Below are 27,954 nucleotides of genomic sequence, written 5' to 3'. Positions count from 1 at the left end.
GTCGGATAAACTTATCAGCTTTCTTGAAACATAATATGTGTTCCTTTCCTACAAGAGAGAAAGGAGAAGATTTTTATCTTTTGTCTGTGACTTACATTTGGAGCTGGAATATAGCTGCCAACGAAACATATTTTTAACCATCTCTCCTGCTGTGCTCTGGATTAGCAATTTCTCCTGTTAATGTCACAATTTTATAGTGCTAAGAATAAAATGGGTGTTTCTCAGTTTCTGAGTGGGATACATCTAATGGTACCTGGTAACCCAACCAGAGCTGAGCGTGCACAGGAGACCCTGTCTGACATGCATCTTATAACTGTGCTTGCTCAAGCATGTTTGACATTTAGATTGGGTTAGAATAAGAGTTTTGTAAATTATTACAAAAGAAATTATCTCTACCATGTGAAACACTCATATGGTCCCTTATGTGTTTCTGCAGGGTGCCATTTGGGCCTGCATGCCCGACTGTGACTTTTTCTGTGACTAGGCATGTCTCAACTAAAAGTGTGCTGTCATCCTGTGTTCTCCAGGTCATCTGTTTCTGTTGGTGTGGGTGTGAGAGACGTGGAGGCTGTGATTAGCGGGCTGAGCCCGTGAGTGAACCTATGGCAGAGAGACAGCACAGTGCAGGTAAGAAGTGCCAAAAACACAGAGAGCCAAACACACAATCTGTACCCAACTGCAAGACAACAAAACCGGACAAAGTGTACAAGGACATACCTGGGGAGGGAACCTTCTGTCGCACGTTCAACATGACTATCTAAAGCCTTAGAGGTTGACGCACCGATACAGTGAAAAACACACAGATTCTAACAACATTACAAGTTACAACCTACATTTATTGTCATTTAAAAAAACAAAAAAAAAACAAAAGGGTTTTAAAAATCAAAACTATGTTTCAGTCCTGTGTGCTTAATCAATTTTAAAAAGCGTGTGCTAATGATGAGTTCAGGAATATAACAGTCCAGAGAATGAAGCTGCTCTGTAGTCTGGTGATATGACAGCATACTTCTGTATCTTTTGTCAGATGGAAGAAGGGTGAACAGACTGTCTGGGGTGGGTGGGCTGATATTTTGCCAGTGTTTCCTTGTGTAAAAACTATGTAATGGATACATCCTCTCTTAATCATCGGCTGACCTAGTATTTTGTTCTGAGGGAACCCAAAGTCGAATAGGGATCATCCTTTGAGGAGCAGTATGGTCGTGTATTTGTTTTGTATAAATTGGAATTTTGGCTTGCTGTTAGCTCCAGGACAAAGATCAGATGGTCACCTCTCATAAAAGATACCCTATTAAGGGTTTTCTGTTTTGTTGTCTGATTTTAATAATCTAATGGTTGTGCATCAGACAGAATGCCAAAACTCCCATTGTTTCTGGCACAGTATCATCTTGGACTGAGCTGCTGAGCTGGGATTGACCCTTGGTGCACTCCCTCTGATTGGTAGAGCTGACCACAGGATGCAGGTACATTACATCTGATTGCTGGCGCCGACTACAGACTTTGTGACATACACAATCCAAAAAGCTGCAGTGAAAATACTGTGAGAAAAAGGGGAAGAGGTAACAAGCATGGTCTTCAGGCTGTATGAATAAACAGCAGAGGCTGTACTTCAATAAACCAATGTTTGCAAAAAGCTTATTGTCCATGTCAGAGGGTGGAAAACCTTCTCAGTATTTTAAGCAGTTCTCCTGAGATACTTGTTGCCTCCTCTACCAACTAAATTGACTTCTCTGAAGTCATACACACTGCTGCTGTATATAAGCGTTACTATAGGAGCTTATGTGCAAGTAAGAGTGGAAGAATTATAACTGAAGACAATTAATACATTTGAGCAGTGAAACTGGAGCCGAAGCAGGTTTGGATGAGCAGCTGATGCATGTGCTTGGAGCTAGGATCAGTGCTGCAGGAGCTGTGTGGGGTTCATCATTCCTCAAGTCAATCCACAGATGTCCTTAGCAATGACAGATGCTTCACTTTAAAGGCATTGCCAGCAGATGCCTCTTTCATCCATGGAGGGCAGCCATGCATCACCACCAGTCCTTAAACAGCAAATCAATCTGTTGCAACCAGGTGGGACATGAGACCACCGGGAGTGACAAAGGACAATCAAAGAGCCACCACAAGAAAGCTGAAGGCAGTGCTCATTCATTCACTGGAGGCACACCATAATTAACTGTATTCGTGCATATGTGCATGATTGTGGTGTATACGATGGGCCGTCAGGGACATTATTCAGAATTACCTCTCACACACACATGTGAAATGCTCTTACATACACTACTGAAACACCTGAAAAATGATTCACTCACACACACTACTAAAAGGCTCTGACACATACAACTGAAACGCTCTCACACACGCTACTGAAATGCTCTCACACACACTACTGAAACGCTCTCATACACACTACTGAAACGCTCTCACACACACTACTGAAACACTCTTATACACACTACTTAAATGTTCTCGCACACACTACTGAAATGCTCTCACATATACAACTAAAATGCTCCCATACACACTACTGAAATGTTCTCGCACACACAACTGAAATGCTCTCTTACATTCACAACATTTTACATAAACTACTAAAAAGCTTTACCACATACTAGTAAAATGTGCTCATGTACACAGCTGAAATGCTCTGATATAGAATTGTAAACTATAACAGTTCAGTAGTGAATATGAAAATGACGGAAACAGGAAGACTCCACACAGGGAAATGCATGTGCTTTTGCTGAGTTTGAAGTACTCTTGCTTCAGCCACAATGTATGTTTATCTGATACTCTTCGTTTATATATATATATATATATATATATATATATATATATATATATATATGTATATGTATATGTATATGTATATATGTATATATATATATATATATATATATATATATATATATATATATATGTATATATATATATATATGTATATATGTATATATATATATATATATATATATATATATATATATATATATATATATAGGTCCCGACTTGCTCTGACGTCATGCACTGGCCTGGCAGCAATAACCTCACGAAATTGAGGCGGACACAGTTTTCTGAACCTGCGTTGCTCTCCACCCATCTAAAATCGATTCTGCACACAGGACTGAAACATAGTTATGTGCTTGTGTTAGAGTACCTTAGTTTTGACCATAAAGTACAGTATAACCTCTCTGCGACTTCTTGTGCATGTGAGTTTTATTGTCCAGATGGCATGTAGCCAACTGCACATGTACCTCTGAATGTACTGACCCTTGCGTCATTTTGTAGCCTTCTTTACAGCCCTCAATCGGAAACTCGACAGCCTGATAAATGGAATGAAGCAGACTAAAGAGCTGTAAATGTTATATTGCAACTAACAATCTGACAGCGAACTGGGCAGAGGCATAAAAGTATTAGGCACAGCTGTTTCAAAGAAAACAATACAACACAGCCCTTACAGCCAGTTTATGAGGTTTAAGATTGCAACTAATGAACCTCTAAACTATGAGAGAATAATGGGAATATTTCCCTGAAGTTAATGCTGTCCTCTCTGCCGTCTCACTACATTCAATTAGATAGCTACACATGCGCAGTGACTGTAGGTTTACCTTCAGCTGACATGCAACCACCAGCTGAGCAGCAGGACATAAAAAGAAACAGTGACGTGCTTCAGTGATTTTATTTTATTTTTGGGGAGACAAATGGAAAGGACAAGACAGAATTTTTTTTTCCAGTTATGGATTACTTTATGAAAAACAATCTAAATAATGGATTACTTGAATTGCAGAACTAATGTGTTATGCAATGTTGTGGATTTTCTTTAAAAAAAAGAAAATCACATTAAAACATGTTTTAAGTCATGGGACTTTGCGAAATCTATAGCTGTACTCCAAATAATTTTGTAGTTATGACTTTTTAATGAATGCCCTCAGAGCTAAACTTCATTTTTGTGTTTCTGTGTATGTGTATTCTAAACCTCGCCAATGTCTTATGTTTCACTGGAGTGGGTTGAAATTTGTCCCAACCCCAAAGATCGGGGGGCCCATTAGCTCAGCTGGTAGAGTGGGCTTCCCTTGTACAGAGGCTTTGTCCTTGCTACAGCACCCCAGGTTTGAGTCCTAGTCTGGGGCCCTTTGCTGCGTGTCACCCTACCCTGCATCCTGTTTTCCGTGATCTCTGAAGCTGTCCTATCAATACAAAGGCCCAAAAAAACAAGAATGTATATCAAAAAAAGGACCCCAAAGGTCATTTGCAACATTGATTCATTTAAATAGGTATTGCAAAATGGATACAGTTATCAGATTAATAACAATGAAACCTTAACTTTACCCAAATCTCCAAACTGGTGGAGATATGAATTTTCATTTCAAAAATGTATATTTCCACTGGCTCCATATGAAGCTTTGTTTTTGCAAGATATGTGTATCTATTTTCAAGCAAGAAAAAAAAACATTTAGATGTGACAGAACAAGATTAATACTACTCACAATCAACATTTGGCGGAAATAAAGTGAAGACTAGTGAAGATATACATTTTCTGAAGAGAGATTCTTTTTGTGGGTAGAAAAAATGATTTATTGTTATTAATTTGATTCATGAAAACAATGACCTATTTTCACTCTGATGCTTCTAAAATCTTTTCAGAGAGATTGTCCTGGGTGTTTTGGATGTTGTGCAGGAACATTATTAGGAATTAACAGAAATTCAGTGAGAACCACTTCATCAGTCTCTACATCACTGAACAGGTTAAACCATATTTATTTCAATTTGTGAATTTGAGTTGTGCCTTTCCTCTTGGAGAGAGTAAAATTTCCTACAGACTGGATTTCAGGTATTTTTCCAGTCATTTTCTTTCTGCCTGGCCCTCTTATCCCTTAAGAGCCTGAGCAGTGACTGCAGCTGAGTGGATCAATCTATGAATTGCCCATGAAATTCAGAGCTTTCCCTGGCTGAAATCCCTCTGATTACATTTCACGGATAATGTGGAGATTTTAACGCACCACGCTGAGTGTACACGATATCTGGCAGACCTTCCAAGTATTGAGTTGCATCCCCTTATGATCAACTCCACTTGCTTGAGGCTTCAGATCTTTTCAGATCACCTCGTTCATCAGTTCGTCCATAGCTCCTATTCAGGACTCATGCAAATGGGATGATGAAATCAATGAGAAATCAGAGTTTGCTCTTTAATTGACAGTCTAACTTTTGGAATGCTTGTCTTTTTATCAGTCATTTTACTGAACTTTAGTCCTTGTGTAAAAGCAATTTGTTTTAATTGTTAACTCGCAGAAATGGCAGCAATGCTTCACCACTCATTAATTACAAATTGCAGAATCATTTGCAGTCTTGCAAGGCACATTCTTATATGTGTGATACAAGTATGCTGTTTGTTCTGATGTCGTCAAAATGCATGTGAAAGAAATTACAACCATCGTCACCTGAACAACTAGGTAGACTGTGACACTAGCTCATGTAGACATTTCTTGTGAGGTGCCAACCTCTAGACATGACAGAGTCTGTATGGAGAAGAGGTTTGGGATGAAATGTCTGTCACTGTCTGGGCTGAGCACTGTACTCATCAGGCAACTCAAGTAGTGCTCAGCCCAGACAGTGACAAACAGGGGAGATAACAGATCTGCTGTATGGATAAGACTAGGGCTGTCACCATAGAAGATTCTCAGTGGATGATAGAAGAATTCACAGTAACACTTTTATTGTGATATACACAGACATTTTTTGGGGAAAAAATGCTGACAGTCGAATTCATCTTAATTTTTTTTGTGTGTGTGTGTGTGTGTGTCAGAGTCTGTAACAGTGAGTTAACCATCCTCATCAAGAAAATATGGACTAAGTGTTGAGTTTAATTTAACAGTGATAAAGAAAAAGTAAATCAACTTTTATTTATACTCTCATTAACAATGACATCAAAGTCAAAATAAATCAAAGAAAAGGCAGTCAAGCAATTGGCCAGTTAAAACTATTTAAAATCATTATGATTTGATGCAATTTTAAATGATTGGAGTGTAAAACATGATACAGTAATGTAAAAGCTCTAAACTTTGTGACAATGGGGTTTCATTTTATAGAACATTTGACACAATTAAATGTAGTGTTAAACAGTCAGGATTAAAATGATTGAATGTTAATATAATAGTTATATGAAGGGGGAGCGGATCCAAAAACATGGAGGATTCTCAATTCACTATGAATGTGTAATAGCTTAAAGCTATAACAGCTTACAATATAAGCCTCTTTCAAATAAAATCATTCCTTGCTCTGCAGCTGAAGGCCATTAAAATAACAACTTCAAAAGCTCCAACTTCCTGTAAGAGCTAAGGACCTCACATGGAGGCGTGTACACACAATATGGTGTAATGTGCTGATGTGAAGGGAACAGAAGAGTGGTGTGGGGTACTCAGCGGACCAGATCACTGAGGCAGTCTGGCATAGCGGCAGATATGTTCTCCCTCTTCAGGAACCACCATATGGAAACATTGTGTTTGCTGGCCTGACGTTATTCCAGCTGCCCTCTTTATACTGCAAGGAGTACACACAGACCACGTTGGGCATTGTCAGGACACGGCCAAATGGCTAACACTGGTCTCTTGTTAGCTTTGAAAAGTTAATAAATCAGATCATTTTACAGTCTGCTGACTGCCGAGGCAGTGAGATGTAAAATTTAGCATGGTGACAACAACAATTGCAAAACACACAGAGGATGTCGCAGCACTTTGGACACGCAAAGTGGCTTGACCAGGACGTGCTTAGAAGGTCAACAAAGTCATTGGCTGTGTTTGTGTTGTGTAGTTTACAACTAACACCTGTCACCTGACTGGCCCTACAAGAATGTACACATCTACAAATTCATTGTGATTGGTCAGAACTGCTGAATAATTCAAGATGTCTCCAAATACCTTCAGCCACCTGTCTGACAAATCACCATGTTGGCAACTGCCCTTTAGACTGAGACATGACCCGATGATAGTACGATAATAATTACCGCATGGTTAATGTTATGGAACGATCGCTGATTGGTAAACAGAAAGAAGAAAAAGCAATCTCTGGTGTTAAAGTGATGTTTTGACTTTGTGGCTCTGTAACAACATCATCTGGCCTCTACTTTGCTCCAGTTATACTTCCTAGGGTCATTTCATGGCACCGGCTGAAACGACTGACACTGTTGCTTGACGTGGGAGGAGCAAAATAACTTCAAATGGACTACAGCTGTCTGCTTGGTCTGGGTATCATCGGATAATCTGTAATTCAGTTGTAATAAACAAAAGCTTGAAAGCAAAAACAGAAGTGGTCCGTGTATCACTCATTCATTTGATATTAAATTGAGAATCCAAAGTCAGAAAATGAAAAATATATTTGTTTTTAAATTACTTGTTTGACTTTTGATTCTATGCTCAGATCAAAAACAGAGAGTTAAACAGGGTTAGGGCTGCTTTTCTTGAATTATACTCTCTTTGCTGGAGAATTGTCTCTGGGCCAGAGCGAGTGGAAAGGCTGAGTGTCTGAAGAGTGGGCTGTCCTTTGGCTCTGTACACTACATAAATGTATCTTGTTATTTTGTTTCCTTACTTATAAGAATTTCCCTTTGAAAGACGATGGGAAAACAAACATCTTTTTTCAATCTTGGGTGGACACAGATAGAGAACAAATGAACCAAATTCTCACTTGTTTTTTCATTTTTCCTTTCGCCAGATCGGATTGAATAACTGAATGAATGAGTGCTTCACGGACCCACATGAACCCTTCTTGCTTTGAACATGGTAGTGGCAGATTGTTGTGGTCCAGTAAGGGCCTGTCGTTTACTTATTGTTTTCAGATTACATCCCACCTTACAGGAAGTAAAGATAGCAGTGTGACCGCCATACATCTGCTTGCTTTCAAAATGGTTTCATAGAGCTATGCACTCACACAGACCCCCCCATTAACCATTATTACCAACCCATTTTGGATTATAATTTGGACATTGGAGTTCTTGCTGGCATGGAGTTTGGACTTTGGGAATTTGGGGACTTTGGGCGGGGAGGCTTGACCCTCTCAATCTCTATTACTGTATTGACCCGAATATAGGACGACCCTGATTATAAGACGACCCCTCTTTTCAAGACTGATCTTTAGAAAAAGACTCTGATAACCAAAATTTGTTTCTCAATAACAAACTCACATACCCTCCTGTCAATCTCTTGGAAGCGGCCGCTTAGAGGACCACGATAAGCTTTTCTCTTACGGTTAGCATTTTCAGACGATCTTTTTTGACCCGCCATCTTCGGACGTTAACGTTACACTCCGTAACTCCATCTTTCTTGGCTGGCTGACAGTTATTTGGCGCCTCCGCTGCATTGATCACCACTATCTTAAAATTAGCATCATAGCTCCCCCTTTAGATGTCTGTTAACTTGCCCCACTTTTGATCCACTTTGCCCCCGAAAATCACAGCGTCTCTCCATTTTTCATCTCCTGTCACTTCTTCTCCGCTGTGATTGACAGATAACCCCAGCCACAGTGTCAGTGACCTCTCTACAATAAGCTGGCGCCCCCTGCCGTTGCGGTCGCGTAGCGACCCAGACAACTATCAGCATGTGTCAACGGTTAGACCCCGATTATAAGACGACCCCACTTTTTCACGTTATTTTCATCGAAAAAACCTCGTCCTATATTCGGGTCAATACGGTATATAAGTATTTTAACCAGCCTCAGTTTAGCTTAGTAATTGAGATAAGTTTGAGCTGTATGCTAAGAGGAGAGCTGTCGTTAACGGGCGTGGCTGGTGGCTATCTGACTCAAGGGCTATTTGTGTCAGGTGCCACACCAAAGGAAGCAGGGTAGACGGCAGTGAGAAGCTAGGTGAGTCACCTCGCTACCAGCTTAAGCAGTCCCTCTTTAAATCCCATTTTAAAGTAACACCTCGTAGGTTTAGGGACCTAACCCTTTATAATGGAGAGCTGGTCCAGTGCCTCCTGGACATGGGTAAACATGGGATCTAACAACCCACACAACATTTATATCCTTCATTCCTTCCATAATCATCCAAAGTGAATCAGTGAATGTTGTGGCTGCAGTTGTTTTCATCCTGGGCGAAGCTCTCATATCCCATCTCGCTCTCATTATCTGATGGAGGAGATATATAATCAGAGTTGCCTTAAACAGTGTTATCAACAGAGAGCTCATTACTGCAGGTGTCCTTGGGATGTTCTCATTGTTTTCCCAAACCAACACCACAACATCAGAGGGTGTTATCAGGATTAACATGACCTCTCCCTGCTCATTGTCTTTTAAAGTTTAAATGTTTGTTTGCTCAGTTGATTTTGGCTTTCAAGGCACTGCTTGCAAGTTTATTTTCAAAAAAAAAAAAAAAAAATCAATTACAGTCGTTGTGTGTATTATTTTTTTTGTTTTTTGAAATTATGAAGGGCTGTTTCTCAGCCAACTTACACTTTTGTAAGTTGGTTGAGAAACACAAATGTAGGCCTTGGAAGTGCTTTGTCTTCATGTGTTGATGTGTAAAAAGCGTGTTTAAAGTATGATACTGTGCCTTTACAAACAGCTCTATACACCCACTGGATTAGTTTTTCAATGCCAGCAGCGTTGGTAGCTGCAGGGTCTGAGCTCTGTCGTTCATGTGAAAATTTTTGCACTGCCAAAACATTTTCACTCGATCAGGCCAAAGAATTAAAGGGAAGTTGGTGTCTCCTGCGTCTTCAGTATGAAATCATTGTCAACCTTGAAACGCTAGTTTGACAAAAAGCTATTGTTCATGACCTCTCTCTGTTGGTCTGTGGTATCAGGGGTGGATGTGGTTGGATCTGAAAAAGCTGAAAAGGTTAGTTTAAAAAGTCCACAGAATTCAGTAATAATAACATTGCATCTTGTGAATCTGCGAATATGCGGGCATTAATCAAAGAAGTCAATCAGCATAACCCCCTGACCCAAACCAAATGAATAAAGTCACATTTTGTCCTGTGTTGTGATGGAAAATATAATATTAATAAAATGTTTAATAACAGGTGAAAAGCATTTAAGAAACATAGTACTCAGAAAAGTGAAGACTATGTAAAACAAGGCAGATTCAAGATACAGTCACGTGACAGCAGCGTGAAGCACAAGCTTCACTTGTTTTCAGGCAATAAAATCCCCGGGTGAACTTGAACTGCACTAATAACAAGTGAGATTTTCACACCTGACTGATCATATTTTCACCAGTTTTATAACAAACTAAAAGTGAAGCTGTCAAAACTGTGAACAACTTGTTGAAGTGGAGGTTTGTCGGTCGTGTTCAGGGAGGCAGAAACGTAATCCCCCCCGTCTTAATGCAGGCAGGGCATTCAAGCTGAGACAGAGGACGAGGGGGAGAGCAGCATGATAAACATTCGCTGCACTGGAGGAAGCATTCACACAGAACAAAGGACAGACCCACCCACTCTCCCAAGCCAACTCTAACAACCTCTTCTTTTTCTCTGTCTGTCTCATACATGTACACAGACACAGTTCATGGGTGTTTTACATGACTGTGTCTCACACACTGCTTCCATGTGGGCATGAAAATAAATTGCAGGTGCAACTGTGTTAAAAGGAGATTCCCATCAGCCGTGTCCAATGTGAATCCAGATGCAGATAGAAGAAAATTACTAATGGGAGGAGGAAGAAAATCACTAAGCAGTAACACGTTCAGCTATTACTTTATGTTCCACCTCTGAAATAATGACGTTTGTACAGGTATTATAACCCTGAGTGCCACATTGGTTAGCCATGTGATGCATCAAGGAAAGTCATTTGATAGCTATAGCACAAGCCCGATGCGTACATTTAATATATCATTTGGGCAGCTGATGTATCACTGCTTGACACCTGGATGTCTACACATCAGGACTTGTCACCCACAAATGACACATCAGACACTGCTGGTCTGCCAACAGTGGGCTGATAGGCTGGTAGGCAAGACCAAAATAAAGATAGTGGACACATGGATTAATGTTCATACAACCTACAATAGTGATGAATCTATATTTCCCACTTTAACGCACCACCAGACAGGGTTTCCCCTCCTTTTTATCATAGCCACTGAACCTTTTGCAATTCAGCTCAATTCTGAGGCTCAATTTAAGAGACTTCTGAGACCTGGAGAAGAGCAAAAATTCTCCAGATACGCAGATAATTCCATTATATTTCTCATTTTCTGGGCTCCCTCCCATAATTTTCAGTATGCTCCATTTTGAGAAATTCCAGGCGCTAAATTAAATCCACCCGCATCTCAGTACCATTAGATGTTTCACAATCCCATAATACACTTTTTGACAAAGGACAACTTTTTCTATTACATCAGTATTTTCAGTTTGAAAAATGATATTATGAAGCCACTAAACCCCGGCAGACCCCAAAGGTAACAGTTGTGATGTGTTACTGACTAAGCAAAGCTTAGAATAGAATAGTTCTGCATCTTTATACATTTCCTGAGTAAAAGTCCTCTCCATATGTCTTCTTATAGTCTAGTGAAGTAAAGGCTAATAAAGGCTGGATTTTAAAAAAAGATAGATAATTGTTGAATTTACTGTAGTCTAAAAGCCCACATAAATATTGTGCAAATTTCCATCATGATCAGTGCAACAACAGAGTCACGTCATAGGCCAACTCACCACAACTCACAGAGTTTCTCTTCTGAGCCACCATAGCTGCATGGCTGTAGGGAAAGCAGGAAATGCGAAGGCATAACAAAGATGAGGCTCTTGGGAATACCAACAGTGTCCCTCAACATAATCTGAATGTACAGAGCAGAAAACCTCCATGTGACTACCTAACTAACCATCCACAAAAAAATGCATTTCTGATAATATGAACAAGCGCATCATAACTTAAGCAGGGAGCTTTCTTAACATTTCCACTGGCAAGGTTGTGATACAAGAAAAGAGGACTCAGTAAACATTGCAGCTACTTAACAGCCAAATGTTTGCATTGATGTTGTGAGCCCACTGACATTAACAATTAACTCAAAGCACCATTGTGCCTTATTACTTAAGTATGTCAATCTGAGAGGAGCTGCCAGCATAACTGTCGACTCTTATAGCTCATCATTTTGTTATTACAGATGTTTTCATTTGTGTATTTGCAACTTCTCCAGTGTATTATTATTATCATTATCATTATCATTATTATTATTATTATTATTATTTTATTATTATTATTATTATTATCATCATCCTTGCTATTGCTATTAAGATATCATCAAAGAAATGTAACACTTCTGAAGAGGTTTTAAATGTAAAGCCTATCAGGAACAGGAGGGATCATGTCCCAGGAGTTGGTTTTATGGATCATTTTTGCAGGAAGTGTTTTTTTTATTGGTGAGTGATGTAATTATTACTAAAAGATGGCCAAAACATGTAAATAAGACACACATTGTAATAAACCATGATGATCCTTTTGAATGGTTCCTCAGCTGTGAGTGTGTACTTTACTATATTCATTTCATGTAACTATCTCGCATTGTGTCGCCACCAGTTAACCAGGTCACACACCGCGTGGAGCCTTCCTACAGTGCTCAGTGAATATGAGCCTTTTGGATTTTGTCTTTCCATCCATCTTCCCTCCGAATCCGAAAGTACTCCACTGCAGGCTGAGCATCAGAGACCTGACAGGTCCCAGTGGCGCCTGTCTCAACCAGTATGCACACAAGCTGAAGATAATTGTTGATAATTGCAGAGGGAGCCATTATTATTCAGTATTTGGCCCTACAGCACAACACAATGAGTCACTGTGTGCCAGGGAGCGGAGGGGGGTTGGTATCACTGGGACACCTGGAGAAAACAAACAGGGATTTGGGCATGCAGGCTGCCACAGCTTGACGGCAACAGAAATCCGTCGCTCCAGAACTAACGGATTGATCTGCATCAGGCGAGACGCAGGAAAGCCTAGCAGACACTGGAGAAACAGAAGGCACTTATTTAACCATCGCCTGTGCTCGCCATCTGTGCTTCACTGATGGTTGACCTTTTGCTGCTTTCTGCATTTTAAATGAGCATTTTCTTTGGTCCACCAAAAAAAGTTTGTTAGCCACATAAATATGTCCTTTAACATGTTTTAAGTTTTCATCTAATTGCACTATAATGTTTTGAAATGTTTATTATTTGAGGACAGTCATAAAACATACTAAAGCAGTTATATTGCTCCTGCTGCTGGTTTAAGTGATAGTTAGGGTCTTTTGATGTTTGATTGTATGAGGATCTTATCCCTGGTCAGTGAATTACCTGCCTTGATTACCATCAGCTCTACACCTGTGTGGAGGAGCAGCACGGACTTGAGGTTGAGGGAATGTAGTGCCAAAGCAAAGGGCTGTCTGTAAATCACCAAAAATGTTCAAAATATGTCTTACACTTAAATGAATGGTGCTGGCTGTGCTTTAAAATAATATATTATGTTACAATATTACTGTCTGCATAAAATAATATATTACTTATTACAGTACGTTTGAGTTACATTCAACAAGTAACCTTTATAGAACAATGAGCCTCGATTTTTTTTAAATAAATGAATGTCCTTGGACACAGGGGTCTGATATATTATGTGATAGGAGTAAATATTTAAATTTTAGGCTTAGTCAAATAAAACACAAAATACCTATATCTTCTATAATGTAGCCTACAATGACATGACAAGACAGAAAATCCTTTTTCTATGCCTTTTTGTTTTAGTCCACAGAACAAGGAATGCCTGGACATATGTGATTCATGAATGTAAATTAAAGTGTGGTGTGGATGGATTCTGATAAAAAACCAGAAAAGACACGTCACTTTGGTCAGATTGTAATAAATTACTGAAATATTATCGGCAACACTGCTAAAATAAATTGTACTACCATAATACGGTACTTTTGTAAAACGTTAACCCAGCACTGCAAATGGAGATACATTTTTAGGTGTGTGCTGACGGAAGCTAGACAGGCAGGAAAAGAAACCATTCCCTTAATGTTATGTTACTTAAAACCTTACTTACCAATATGGTGTTGTCACTTCCAATAATCCTGCCACGTATCCATCCATCGATTCATGAGTTTCACTGTAACTTTTCATGGAGAGATGTTTGGTACCACAGTTTTGATTAAGTTAATAATAAAGATTGTTCAACTTTGCAGTGTTACATTAAAAAAAAAGGAAATAAAAAACATTTAAGTCCGTAAATATTATCTATATATATGTGTGTGTATATATATATATATATATATATATATATATATATATACACATACATAGATATATATATATATATATATATATATATATATATATATATATATATATATATATATATATATACATACATATACATATACATACATATACATATACATACATATATATATATACATACATATACATATATATATATATATACATATATATATATATATATATATATATATATATATATATATATATATATATATATATATATATATATATATATATATTATTATATCGGCTTTTAAAATCGGTCGACCTCTAGTCTAATGTGATGATGAAGACTTAATTTAAAGTGGTCTTGCCATCATTGTTCCTGTTTAAGCCAACACAAACACAAATTGACTGGCGAGTCTTCTCTCACCACTGATTTAAAAGAAAGGCTTTTGATGGGAATCTAAGGATGTGGAAACAGTAAACTCTGCCAGTGTGTGTTTTCCTGCTTCAGTGTGTGTATCTACAGCTCTTCATTGTCTTCCTCTTGTTTGTTACTGCAGAGCTCAGCCCAGAATGTGTATTTAACATTATGAGTGGAGATCTGAAATGAACAGTATAATGGTGTTTTATCCCCATGCAGTCAGCGCTTCCTGGCTAACTACCCGGCTGGTTGCACAGCTTTTCGTTACCCTGATGACTTCTATGACAGTATAGAGTGGCACATAAATTATATGGAGGAGTGTTTATGGAGGAGCTATGTATGCTCCAGACAATTTATGCCTCTTTGAATTTCTCTCTCTTGCATTACATTTGCCAGAGATGCCAACTTCATCCGGACAGGCTATAGTTCCCCCTCAAGAGAAAGAGCACATTATGGGGGTTGTACAGAGTACAGACAAGATATATTCACCCTTATTGATATTTAATTGTGCTCTAATTGGTCTCATTACAGGTTACCATGTGTTCTGTCTGTACATTTTTACAAGGTAATTAATCCCTTTCTTTTACCATAAGTAGCTCAAAGCCTGGGCATGAACATTTCCCTTCAGTGCCCTGTGAAGCATCTTAACGAAAGCAAACTCAACAAACACTGAACAGTGTAAAGTGGGTCAGCTGCTCTGCACGGTTCATGGTCCACAGAAGTCAGGGTCCCTGTGGAGGATTGCATTCATCTTAGACTCATCTGGAAAAAGCTCCCTGTTGGTTCACTGACAGCACAGAGAGAGCTGCAGGAGACCAGTTTACAACACGTCCTGTCATGTCTCATTGTACTTTAATGGTTGTGGGGAGTGCTGTGCTGTATTTAGCTCAGGCTGTAATATATATCTATATCTATATCTATCTATCTCTATATATATCAATCTCTCTCTCTCTCTCTCTCTCTCTCTCTCTCTCTCTATATATATATATATATATATATATATATATATATATATATATATATATATATATATATATATATATATATATATATATATATATATATTTCACACAACAGAAAAGACATGCTGAACGTTTGCACTTTGTCATTTCAGAACTAAATACCACATAATCAACTGGTAACTGTCATAATAATAAATCTCACCAGGGTTATCGGCTTTATGTTCCAAAGCCCCACATCAGCCTTTGAGTTGACCTGCTATTTCCCCTCCTGTTTCTGTGCTCAGATGGCAAGTTCTACAATCTGGCTTCTGAAATAGCACAGCAGTGGGTGAGAGCTGTATAGAATGAATGGATTTGTTAGCAGCAGTAAGACAGCTATTATTGTCATCATCATCATCATCATCATCATCATCTTTGCCACCATGGCTGTCATACCAATATCTGCCCACCATACTGTAATCACTTTTTTTAAAGGTATTTAAAGGGTCTAATCGTCTTCCTCTGCATGTTGTCCTGTGCATCTGTGTACTGAGTGATCACTTTATGGTTAAAGGAGAGAGAATAGAGGGTTCATTTCATTTTTCATCAGATGAGGCACCCAGGTAGGGCAGTGAGCCTACTTTGTGGCCACATTAATATGAGACCTTAAGCAGCCGGTCTTAAAATCCCAACTTACACATCGAATATTAAATATCTTTTTTTAGTTTCTAGATACCATGCAAGTGATCAACTCTGACACTATTTGGTCTCTGCAAGGTAGAGCTTTATATAAAGCAATGTCTTCTTATCAGCATGCACATAAATCAATGCAACACGTTCACACTCCCAACAGCATCAAACTTGGCTGCTGTATTTTACGCGTGGGGGGTTGGGCTGATTAAGAGTACTCCCCATTTTCAAGCAGGTCAGCGTCGGCATGGCTGCTCAGATGAAACCACTCTTTGAGTTTTGTTTGAAGACTTGCTGCATAGTTTGGAGTTGATTCAGCAGTAGCCTCCATATGGACGTTGTAGTTATCAGCTTGCCAACTGAGCCAATGTGTGCCCTTCACATTCTGCTGTTTGGTGTGAATGTCTGCAGCAGAATACTTTGAAACGCCGTGCTGTCATTTGCACGCTGCAAATCATGCTGTAGTACCAAAAGAAGTACGATCCTTTCAAACTGTGATCAAGTGTACATGAGAATATTGTGTATGTGTGTATGCCTGCCAGGCTTTTGTGTGGGAGGATGTGGGACATGTCTGACACACACAGATAAGAGTAAAGTTGGCAATCTCTAAAATTACCAGGCAGTTATGTTTTTAAGCAGCAGGCAGTGTCAGCTCTGTGAGTGAACGAGGAACAATAGGCTGACCTATAACCCAGTAATAGAATGTGTAGGATGATCGCAGTGTGACGTGTGTTATTCAGTGTTTCTATATTCAGTGGCAGAGTGGGGTGGAGGTGACAGTGGAGGAGCAGTCGTTGTTGTAAGGATGAAACGGGGATGTACAGCTCGTCCGGTCATGACTTCAGCAGCATACAGGAAATAGTCCAGGAAGCTTTACGCTGTGGATGGCACAAAAAAACTTTCATTTTAATGAGACTGACCATTAACACAACATCGATTGATTGACAAAATCAATCAACAAAAAATTATATTTTATATAACACCTGTAGTAAAACAATTATTAAGGTTACTGACATTGGTAGGTTGAATGCATATGTTGTAGTTTTCACCAGAATGACTTGTGCATTTGAATAATCTCAGTTTATAATTTAGCTTTTGAATATTGTGTTGTTATTGGCTATTGGTTTCACAATGGTATTGGCAATAAGTACACCTAAGGGTTGAAGCCTGGTACTAGTAGACAGCGTGGGGGCCAGAACTGTCCAACAATCAGCTTATACTATGGTTAGGGATGTATATTGTTAAGGATTAGCGATTCCGATGCTTTATCGATTCCTGTTATTGATCCGGTTTTTTATCGATTCTCTTATCGATTCCCAATTAGGCTGAAAAACAAGTAGTACATGAGTACAGAAAAGAATACAACCTGGTTTATTAATATAAACCTTAATTATTCACTGCTGAGAATAAACAATACTCAAATGAGTCCTCAATAAACAAATAAACAATACTCAAATGAGTAAAATGAGTCCACAAGTCAAGTGGCTATTGGCTAAGGATAATTCCATAGAGGAACAAGAGGAACAGCAAACAAGAAACGGGCTGGGCTGATTAAATTAACCTCATTTTTATCATTATCACACGACGTTAGCCAGTTGTTTAATTTTACCTGCTGTGCTAGTGCTCGCACTGATGCTGCTAAGTGCGTCAAACACACGGCATTGCTGGAGTATAATGCCGTGTTGTGTGGCCAAATGCTTGGACATGTTAGTTGTATTACTGCCTTTGGCGCGCAGATCCCTCTGACAGGTATCACAGGTGACAATCCCTGAGGTTTCTCCGCAGTGCATCGCATGTAGCAGCTTGTGTGTGTGACGTCATCGCAAATTTGCGAGTAGGGTACGTTTGTTTACAGTGGCGGCACAGCCCGGGAAAAATCAATAGTGGAATCGTAAAGGGTTTTTGTTAGCAATTCCAAAGAATCATTTGACTCAGAACCGGTTCCCAAACGAAACCAGTCAACGATGCGCAACTATGGTTACTTGCAAAAGAAAAAAAAGATAAGGCCATACATGTATATTTTCATTTGTTGGCAATCAAAAGATAAAGCAGTAACTTTTTTTCCCCAGCAAGACCTTGGTGTTAGACTAATGGCATCAGACTCATAACCATCCTATAACGTTCTTATGCAATGGAGGCCCTGGTCACCACTCAAGTAAATAGGATGAACCTCAGATATGACTAAGCAGCAGAAACTAGTCAGCTCAGGGTATGCTAGCAAGATTCTAAGCCTATAGCATTGTGTACAGTTGACAAAAAGTTGATCTAATTTGTCAGTTTAACACAACTCGCTAGCTAACCAGTCATGTAATGAACCCCAAATTGATATGTAGAAATGTATGGACAAATGGCAGCCCACGTGTGCTGTCAGCCGCAGCCTGGAATAGCAAGCTGAATAGCCAATTGGATGTGGGACTTACCTTTCATACCAGTATGCTCAGAGGGACAGTGTAAGCTTCCTCCTGTTGTGTGTTACAGTTCCCCCCTGTGGTGTTATGAGGATGATGTTCCCCTATTTTTCACACACACACTCACGCACACACAGGATTTGGGGCATTAAAAATTGAATGAAAAAATATGCGCTACACATTTTTCAATTCAATTTATAATGTCCCAAATTCTTTGACGATTACTAGCTGTAGAGGTAAATTTGGTTGTAGTTTTTAAGTCGATTATTAATCAGAGTTACAAACAGTTGAGTGCCTTTTTATAAGACTTACTTATTGAATTGGCTATCTTTTCCCTTCTTCAAGGATGGTGCCCCGAGGTGACCTAATGTAAATTGGATCATATTATTTATCTTGATTAATAATTTTCCCTGATGATTATTAATTATTATTGATAGCCAAATGTGATCTCCCTCTTAATGTTGAATAAACACTACTTAATTGTGCCTCGTGTAATGCAAGGCCCATCATATAATAGAGGACGTTTAATATTACAGCGGACAATTCAGCACCTACAAGGCAAAAGCATGTAAGTGTTTCATGCACAACTTTCATGCACGGCTCTCATTACAGACCTACAACTTTCTCCTACCCCAAAATTAGAATTGTTTCAGTGAACAGATATTAATGACAGTGGAAACCGACTTTAGATGTGATTATAGGGTCTTTCCATCCTGTATGTGGCACTTATTATAAGTATTATTATACACCCGATGCCTTTATTGATTATTTTGGGCATATTTGCATCCTAAAGCTTGTGCCTACGACGGCAGAGTGAAAACATTTGTTTCTGCTCAGACTAACAGAGCAGGGGTTCTTAGATTTGTGTCAGCGTCTCGATGTAAATATTAGTTTGTCTCTGGACAGTGGAGAACTGCTTTATTCTTTTATTTAAAAAAGTAAAAGGAAAGATTTAATTGAGCCTCTTTTTTCATCCTTTAGAGATGTTGGCAGGCAGATGGTTCTCCACAGTGTACTGTTTCTTTGGAAGATAATTCCACGAACCCAGCTCTCTATGCTCTCTTGGGCTCCTCATATAATTGGCCTCAGAGTCCAGCAGCTGGGATGTACGAGCTTAGCTGCATGCATAATGTATGTGTGTTATGACTCACTTATAGATTAAAGAGCCAGAGATTCCCTCCTTGACAGCAGAGCAGTGCAGGGCACATCATGAACAGTGAGAAGCAGGTGAGAGTAATGAATATCAAAGTAGGGTGATGAGCAGAGTGCGGTCACACAGGGGTGTGTGCGCGTGTGTTTTTGGCTTCAACACTGCAGGTCCATTCACAAACTCAGAAACTCCAGAGCTGTGTTCAGCGTGCAGATAATAAATATTCAGGTCATGTGGTGGAAACAAAGCCTGTTGTGTCCTTGAATTTCCTGAAGCCTTACTGAACTTGTGATTTACATTCTACAGTTTTGACATTTGGCTGATGCGATCATATTGAGTTACTTACAATGAACGAGCAGTGAATTTGGAGTCAAGTGTGCTGCTCAAGGACATCTCACATAGGACAACTGAGTGTCCAGAGATCAAACCAAACTTTTTAATTCAATAATGGACCTTTTTTTTTTTAAGTGCAACTACTGTCTACCATACACCCATCAGACACACAACACTTACCCAAACACAACCCCCATGGCTTTGGCATTACCTGATGGCAGTGCCTCCTAGCAGGACCATGCGCCCTACTAAAAATGCATAAAACTGCCCAGGAACGGACCGAACATGACACAGAGCTCATTGACATGGCCTCTAACTCCCTCAGACTGACAATCAAGCATCTGTGTGACATTCTGGAACAAGTCCTATGCATGGAGGCCCCACAGTGGCTCTGGATCATTTCAACAATAATAACAATAATCTTGCCTTTGTTGAGCCGCTGGGGCTTGTTCAAAATTACACTTCAGGTGTCATCTGCATTCTTATGACACACAGCACATCTTCACACCGGATCAACTGGTCAACTGTGAGCATCACCCAAAATACGTTACAGTATATCACCATTCTTCTAACAACATATCCACGCAGCTCAACAACGACGCACCTTAATTGTACAGTCGCAGTTTGGGAAGGTTTAAACACTGAAAAAACTACTGTAACTTTAGTTACAATTGTACCTTATTTACTAGCATATATGCTATATTATGTCCATGATGTAACTTAACTACATTACCGAGTTAAAAAAACTCCCCACTGACCTGGTTTCACATGGAACTAGAACAGCGGCCTCCTAAATAATTCTTGTGCTTCTTTCACCTGATCAAGCATCCTGTCCTCCTACCTGTACAGACTTTTAAAAACTTTTTACACAACTTCTCCTCACCTCCTCCTTCGCAGCTGTAATAATCACTACAGCCGCTAGAGGTTGCAGTAAATATGGCTCATAATGAGCTGCTTTTATTTCCAACAAATGTGGTCTTTTTTTTTTCTGATAAGCATCTGAACTATGGCGCCAAGAAGCAACGTATACAAACTGAACAGCAATGGGTCCAGTACTTACCCTCGCTATAAAGAAATTATGACTTTGTTCACCTCCAATGGTTCTGCTTTGGAGGGTCTTTTGTTCATATTGAGTTACTGTCAATGAAAGTCGACACTTCTTGCACAAATGCTTTGCACATTAAAAGCCTGCCTATGCTTTCCTGGCAAGTTTCAATGTAAAACATCTGCAACATGTGTTGAGCTAAACAGGGACAATGTTAAAGTGATTGGATGAATTAGTTAATGAAAAGTATTTCTGCTGTTCTTGTTTATTTGTTCCTCTGCAGTTAATTTGATATCGGCTCTTGTATGCTGTGTTGTGGTTTCAATTCATGGGATTTTGAAACCCAATGTTAAGATTTTGTAGACTCTCTAATATTGCGTGTTACTTGCTGTGAGCAGGGTGTGGTGTGTTGCCCTCTACTCAGCTGCCCTGGCATTTGAGGAGACTCCTGTCATTGGAGCCTGTTATATCTCCCAGTATTGTCCCTGGAGAGGCATGACCATGAAGGTCAGTGATCTGTGGCACTGTGATCTATAGTGCAGGGAGGGAGGTTAGAACCTGCTCTGCATTACAGCAGCAGAAGAGGCACTTTCATCCTTTCAGATATGAGCAGAGGGCTGCTTTCTAAAACAGCTTTTTTGTATTTGTCAGAGTATTTGCCATCACATTTGCACAATTGATACCCTAATCAATATTTAATGAATGTCTTGAACTGCAGACTTGTCAGTGACAGCGTTTGGGGAATCCTCCAAAGCCCTGAAAAGTAAAGACAATAAATTTTTTTCCCAAAGGCTTTTATGATAGCAATACTTATTATTTTTTTTCTTTTAATTAAAAAAGATTTTTAAACTAAAATAAGATTTTTGCTTGACTTGCAGAAGTTTCAGCTTATCATGACCAAATGGTATTGATCCTGATGTGCAAAGACCGCTGAAAGTTCATTTTCATTGTATGCCAAATTACCATTTGACTTACCGATGGAGCACTTAAACAACGCTGTGTGCTGTGATCACTTGTTCATTAAGAGCTCTGTGTTATGGTGGGCTTTTGTTTGGACCCAAAGCGCAGAGATCAGAGGGTGGAAATCAGATTAACGGTGTTTATGTGGGACAGACTTCCCGTGGGAGTAGCTGACGAGGAGAGCAGGCAGGCAGGCTGGGTTGTCTGGTGGCAGCATGGAGAGATCTCAGTGGAGCAGGAGGCAGAACAGAGAGGTGCTGACACAGACACGCACACCAGGAAAGGAGTAGGTGGGGGAGAAGGGAGGGGAAGAGACAGAATGGGGAAAAACAAAAAAAACAAAAACCCTGACTTGCACAGCAGAACCCTGACACTGTGTGTGCATCTCTGTCTGGCACCTTCTCCTCACTGAGATGCGTAGGTCATGGCTTCTGTAAGTTCTTTGGGAACTGAGGGCATATATTCATGTTTTACTTATGTTACACCAAAAATAGAAAAATGACAGATTGCATATTTCTCTACCAGAAACTTGCGAAAAATGTGTTAAATTATCGAGGAAATTCCTGTGTTTGTTGATAAAAATTATAGTCTCAATCATGTTGAGATGACTCAAAGGAGTTATGTTTCGTTCGCTGTCTGTCTCCAGCAACTGTGAAGATGATGTAACACTGTTGAGGGGAAACTTCTGTTATCCAGCTAGCAGCAAAGAATGTGCTGAGATCCCTGAATGCCACAGCATTGCAAAAAACAATTAATTGTTTACTCACCGTTTTGTATCTGTAAATACAGATGTAAGCCCCTAGTGTTCAGCATAAGGACATGCATAAATAGAGACGCTACCGCTAACATGACATAGCCTCTTTGAATAAAACAGGACCAGTAATGCAGCAACAGATAACTGAGGAGGTTGGCCTTCCTGGTTCAGCCACTTTTGTCAACTATGATTTTTTAGACAACTCATGAATCACTGATGTTTTGCATGTACTCTGTACGTTAACAGCTAGCACGCTACCCTTGTAGTTAACTTGTGGTCAACCTTTTCACTCAGCTAATTTCTTGATGCTAACTGAAATCATTAAAAGTTAACCTTTTCAGTTTCCAATATTAGAAAAAAAAAGGAGGAGTTTTTGCAGACACATCAGCGATGACTGGACTTGACTATGCAAATGCCCACAGAACTACGTGGAAACAAGTCTAAATTTAACAGTTGGATGAACAATTCTGATTGTCCCGTTTCTGATTGCCACATGTCATGACTTACTATGACAAATGTTACCAGCTGATAGAAGTGATGTTCTGAGCTACAAACTACAAAGTCCAAGCTCGGAAACAAACCTGTAGAACAGGTCGAGGTGCTGTCTCACTGTTATTCTGCAGTCTTTGTTCCAAACACTTTTTACACTTTGTCTTTCTTTTTTTTTCTTTTTTTTTTGGCTTTTCAGTCCAGGCTGGTGCCATTCACAGCTGTACTTGTTGAAGTTTCTTCATGCGATTGTCTGCAGAATGTCCACAATGTGTCCCTTGATGTCGGGGCAGCGTTTTCACCAAAGGGAAGCTTGGAGCTCTGTAGAAGGGAAAGAGTCTTTGTTGAGCCGCTGGTGTTCTCTGGAAGCAGGGCGGCCTCGTGGTACTGCTGTCACACCAGAGAGGAATCTTACAGACTATTCCGAGCACTAAGCAAGAAGGTTAATTAGCCAGACAATAGAGAAGCAATTTCATGATGTCACTTTTGCTTCCAGCTGAAATTATGAATCTTTTGAACGGAGCCTCCTGGAAGCAGGGTTCAGACCTGCTGAACAGAGGGAGGCAGACACTGAGCTGCCACAGAACCAGCTGTGGGGTTATTAACAAGAGGAGCTGGGGCTGTGGAATGACTGCCGGGGTGTTTTTCTTTCTCTTCTCTCTGGTAGTTAGCTGAATAAGCTGATCTTTACCCTGAGTGGCACTTACCAAATCACTCCCTGTCACTTTTGATAAATGAGATCTGTGTAACTAGAAAAAAATGCACACAGCCAAGTGGGAAAGCTTGACATGGCACTGCAGCAGAAAGCCACACAAGTGGACTGCATCTGCCTCAGAAATAATGTGTGTGCACGTGGAGGCCTGGGTGTGTATGTGTCAGGTTTGACGTTGACACAATTATGAGTGAAACACGGGCGTTAGCATCCATATGTAAGCTTTTTTAAATCTGTTATCTTTAGATTTGTAAGATATGTTCAGAATTGAAATTTAAAACATTCAAAATTAGACAACCTTTAGTATCAAAGTGATGTCTACATCATGTGTTACAGAGATGTATACTGAAGTTAGCATGCTTACCAGCTAGCTCCAGCCCATCCTTTCTCATAAGATCTTACCTAAGGAGGAGACGGTCCAACAGTACAGCCCTGTAGTTTCAGCTGGGAGATGTCTGCAAGTGGCCAGTTTGCAGTTTCACAAGGTCTCTTAGCTCTTAGTGTAATAAATAACCATAATAAACTCACACAATGTCAAGAAATTAAACCGCTTTTGGATTTAGTTTTTCCTTAGTAAATACAAAAAATACTCTCTCTTTTACTGAACTAAGACGAGCTTAATCGCTCTGTTAACTCATTGTAGAAACACACTTCATTCAAACTGGACACAGACGAAATAAACTCACCAGAACAGTCTTTGTTGCATATGTGCATGATACAAAGAACATGATATTCTTCATCTATTGAAGTTGTTTTATCTCAAATCACTGTGCAAGCTCAGTGTCTTTCCTTATTTTTTTTTCAATGAGGGGAATTAACATTTTTCCATGAATAATATGTTGTGCATCACTTCACTATGTTGTACTTCTGGTGCTATATTTACATATTTAAGCAGCTCTCTGTTTGTTTTGTATATTCTGGTGATAATGAACCTGTGTTGGTGGAATGAAGAGATTCATCTCCCTTAAGTGTTTTTGGATGCCAGGACTTACAAATGTCAGTATCAGTCAATAGCTGTGATTTTTACTGTCTTTTTTTTCCTAAATTTGAATCATGTGTTGCCCTGCAGTGAGCTTCAACAAACCCAGCAGACCTGTCATTCTTTCATTATCTACTCTCTTCTCTAAACCTCAGCCTGCGGCCACCTAAGTTCCACCTCGCAGGTCAAACCTTGTCAGGCTAACATTAGAACTGTCTCTGTTAAACTCCGCTCTTACATTCATCCCCTTAAGTACAAACTCAGTGTTACATCTTGCAGACTCTGCATCCTTCTAAAGACGACAGGCAGATTTCTGCAGAAAAGCTACTTAGAGCTGTTCACAAAACCCAGCAGAGGCAGAATGCTAATAAGAGGTAGTCTGCCATGTCTTAGAGATTAGATTGAACATCAGGGCCTGATCCTGCCTTTGTAGCTGCTCCCCAGCCCAGAACATACACACATCCACACGTGTTGGTGCCATACAACCTCTTTGGTGCAGTAGCCATGATATTCTTTAACTGCTGAATATAAGCAGAAAACACACATTTAGTGCAGGATTGTATTTTGAATGCTGATATAAGGCGCAGTGTTTTTAAAAAGCTCCCAACAGCATTAATCATGTGACACTGTAGAGAGCTGTTGTGAGTCATTAACTCAACGTGCCCACTATATGGCATATGCAGCACATTGGCTCTAACAGTTGGCTCTCCCTTGTGATCTCATGCCTTTGAACGTCGAGAGGATTTTAGCAGTTTAAAGAAGACATGATAAGAAGAAGTGAATCACCATATGAAAAGCTTTACTGGATCAAAAATCCGCTCTGCTCTGGTCAGATGTAATTGGCTTAATTGCTTATGGCAGTGTCACTGATCGTATCATAGCGCACATAATCTTTGATCTTTGACCGTCTTTCATAAAAACACTGAAAACAGGGAAATGGTGGGTTGTACAGGTTACAAACATGCATTAATTGAATGCTAGACATTTTGTTGATGTTTCCCTCTCAGACATGTTATAATCTGATAGAACTCGTTTAACCTTGAGGGATGTAAAGTCTACTAGTCTCAATCAAGCTGAGATGACTCATAGGAGTTATGCTGCGTTAAAGATGGAAAGCCACGCCTCCTGAAAACAGCCATGGTCGGTTAGAAAATGCACCATTTTCTCTCTTGTGTCAGAGGATTTGTTGTGGACCTCCTGGACTTTCTACACAGTGAAGGTAATTAAAACCAAATATCAAAATCAGTAAGAGTAAGAGATGGACTGATAATATGCTTTATTTTTTATGGAGCTGTCATCCAGTTCGTCTGCCGGTAAGCAGCTCAAGCGAGTTAGATGCTAACGTTAACATTAGCCCTTAAAAAGCTTTTAAAACCTTGTTTTGTGTAATGTGTGTTTCATGATATGTGTGCAAAAGATGCGCTGCTGAGTTAATGTAAAAGTCTCAAACTACTCCTTTTCTCTTCTTTTGATTTATGACTGCATTTTAAAGTGGCTGATAATTAATTAGATGGTGATCTTCAATTCGATATTTAGTGATTCTGGAACTGGACTTAGATTGTTGAAGCCTAGAATCAATTTTATCTTAATTTCAGGACGAGATCTGTGGGTTCTTTCCTCTGTCAGTCAGTGTGGTCACTTCAGGGACTATATGGATTAGATGGAATGACAACATACGCCAACAAAACTTTCAGCTGATATGGCCTGTGAGTGCTGTTCATGTTATGTTCCTGTATGTGCACATTCCTGACTCTATTTGACTTAATTGTTGAGTGCCAACATTTAATTTCATCTTGTTTTATTTTGTGAATTTGTATTCTACAGGTCTCAGGTCACGAAGCTCTCATTCAGTGATCTATTGAGCATCCCACAGTGGGGATACACATTAGGAAAAGACAAAGACACCAGTGTCTACCTTAACGAGAGCCTAATCATCTGGTGCAAGAGTAGATGTTACATTTAACAACACTGACTGTTGGCATCTGAGAAAGTTTAAAATACACATTGTATTCCTTATGAGACAGCAGTGGTTGATATGGCTGTAAGATGGAAACGTTTGGTGATATAGATAATTGGTGTCACCAGGCTGACACACTTTCATCTGAAAGGTAGGGTTTTTCTGAGCTGAGAATATTTGATATTTTATGTGATTTCTTTTTTTTTTTTATCTTTGCACATTTAATGTTGCAAATATTTGCATTTTATCCAGGTTTTGGAATGAAGGTTGTAACTGTTCCATCATTTTCAGCGGGGAAAAGGTGTTTAATGTTAAGAATGATCAAGAAAATTCAACTGGAAAGTATTCATTAAAATTGCAATTGTTTTATAGTTATTGTCCACTAAGTAAATCCAATGCATTATTTTTCTTTTTTCAGTGTAAAAGTAAATATCTTGGTACTTCACTGTATACTTGAGTTTGGGTTAGACAGCATTTTCTCAAATTGAAATCATTTGAAATGGCTTATCAAATCTTTTAGCTTTAAAGGAGCACTCCGTACTGTTAGTGAAGAAATGTTGAAGAGAATAAAAAGATCTTCATTGGCTGCTTTTTTTCTGCCTAAACAAACCAAAAAAAGAAACTCTTTGTTTTCATGACTGAATAAACTGAAGGACAATACAATCGTATGCTGTTTTACTTTGTTTATATGTGTCCGGATCCTGCCATCTTTCTAACCTCAGGCAGTGCTGTGGGACCTTTTTCCCTCTGAGAACAGCTTGTTTTTTTTTACTACTATACATATTTCTAGGTTTGTATTATTAGCTTATTATTATTGTCTCCAAAACTACATAGTACTCATTTAAACATTGTTACTAAAGTGGTAAAATTCAAAGATTCAGTGTGGATGTGATCACCTCATTGGCTGAGAAGACAAAAACAGTTCAGTTTGTGTTCGTGCAAACATGTTT

At 39.3% G+C, this 27,954-nt stretch overlaps 1 protein-coding gene across 2 annotated transcripts in view; it reads left to right on the top strand.

The window, feature by feature from the left end:
• lrfn2b (leucine rich repeat and fibronectin type III domain containing 2b) overlaps nucleotides 1-27,954 on the top strand; it is a 128,743-nt gene that overhangs the window by 78,921 nt on the left and 21,868 nt on the right. For both annotated transcript variants that reach the window (XM_030405510.1, XM_030405509.1), the window contains one exon: nucleotides 528-627. The gene's annotated coding sequence lies outside the window, so the exon portion shown is untranslated. The remainder of the gene's footprint in view (nucleotides 1-527; nucleotides 628-27,954) is intronic.

This window comes from Sparus aurata, chromosome 22 (assembly GCF_900880675.1).
Source record: "Sparus aurata chromosome 22, fSpaAur1.1, whole genome shotgun sequence".
Classification (NCBI taxonomy): Eukaryota; Metazoa; Chordata; class Actinopteri; order Spariformes; family Sparidae; genus Sparus; species Sparus aurata.
Note: the sequence above shows the minus strand (reverse complement) of the source record. Positions and strands in the feature narration are given on the sequence as shown.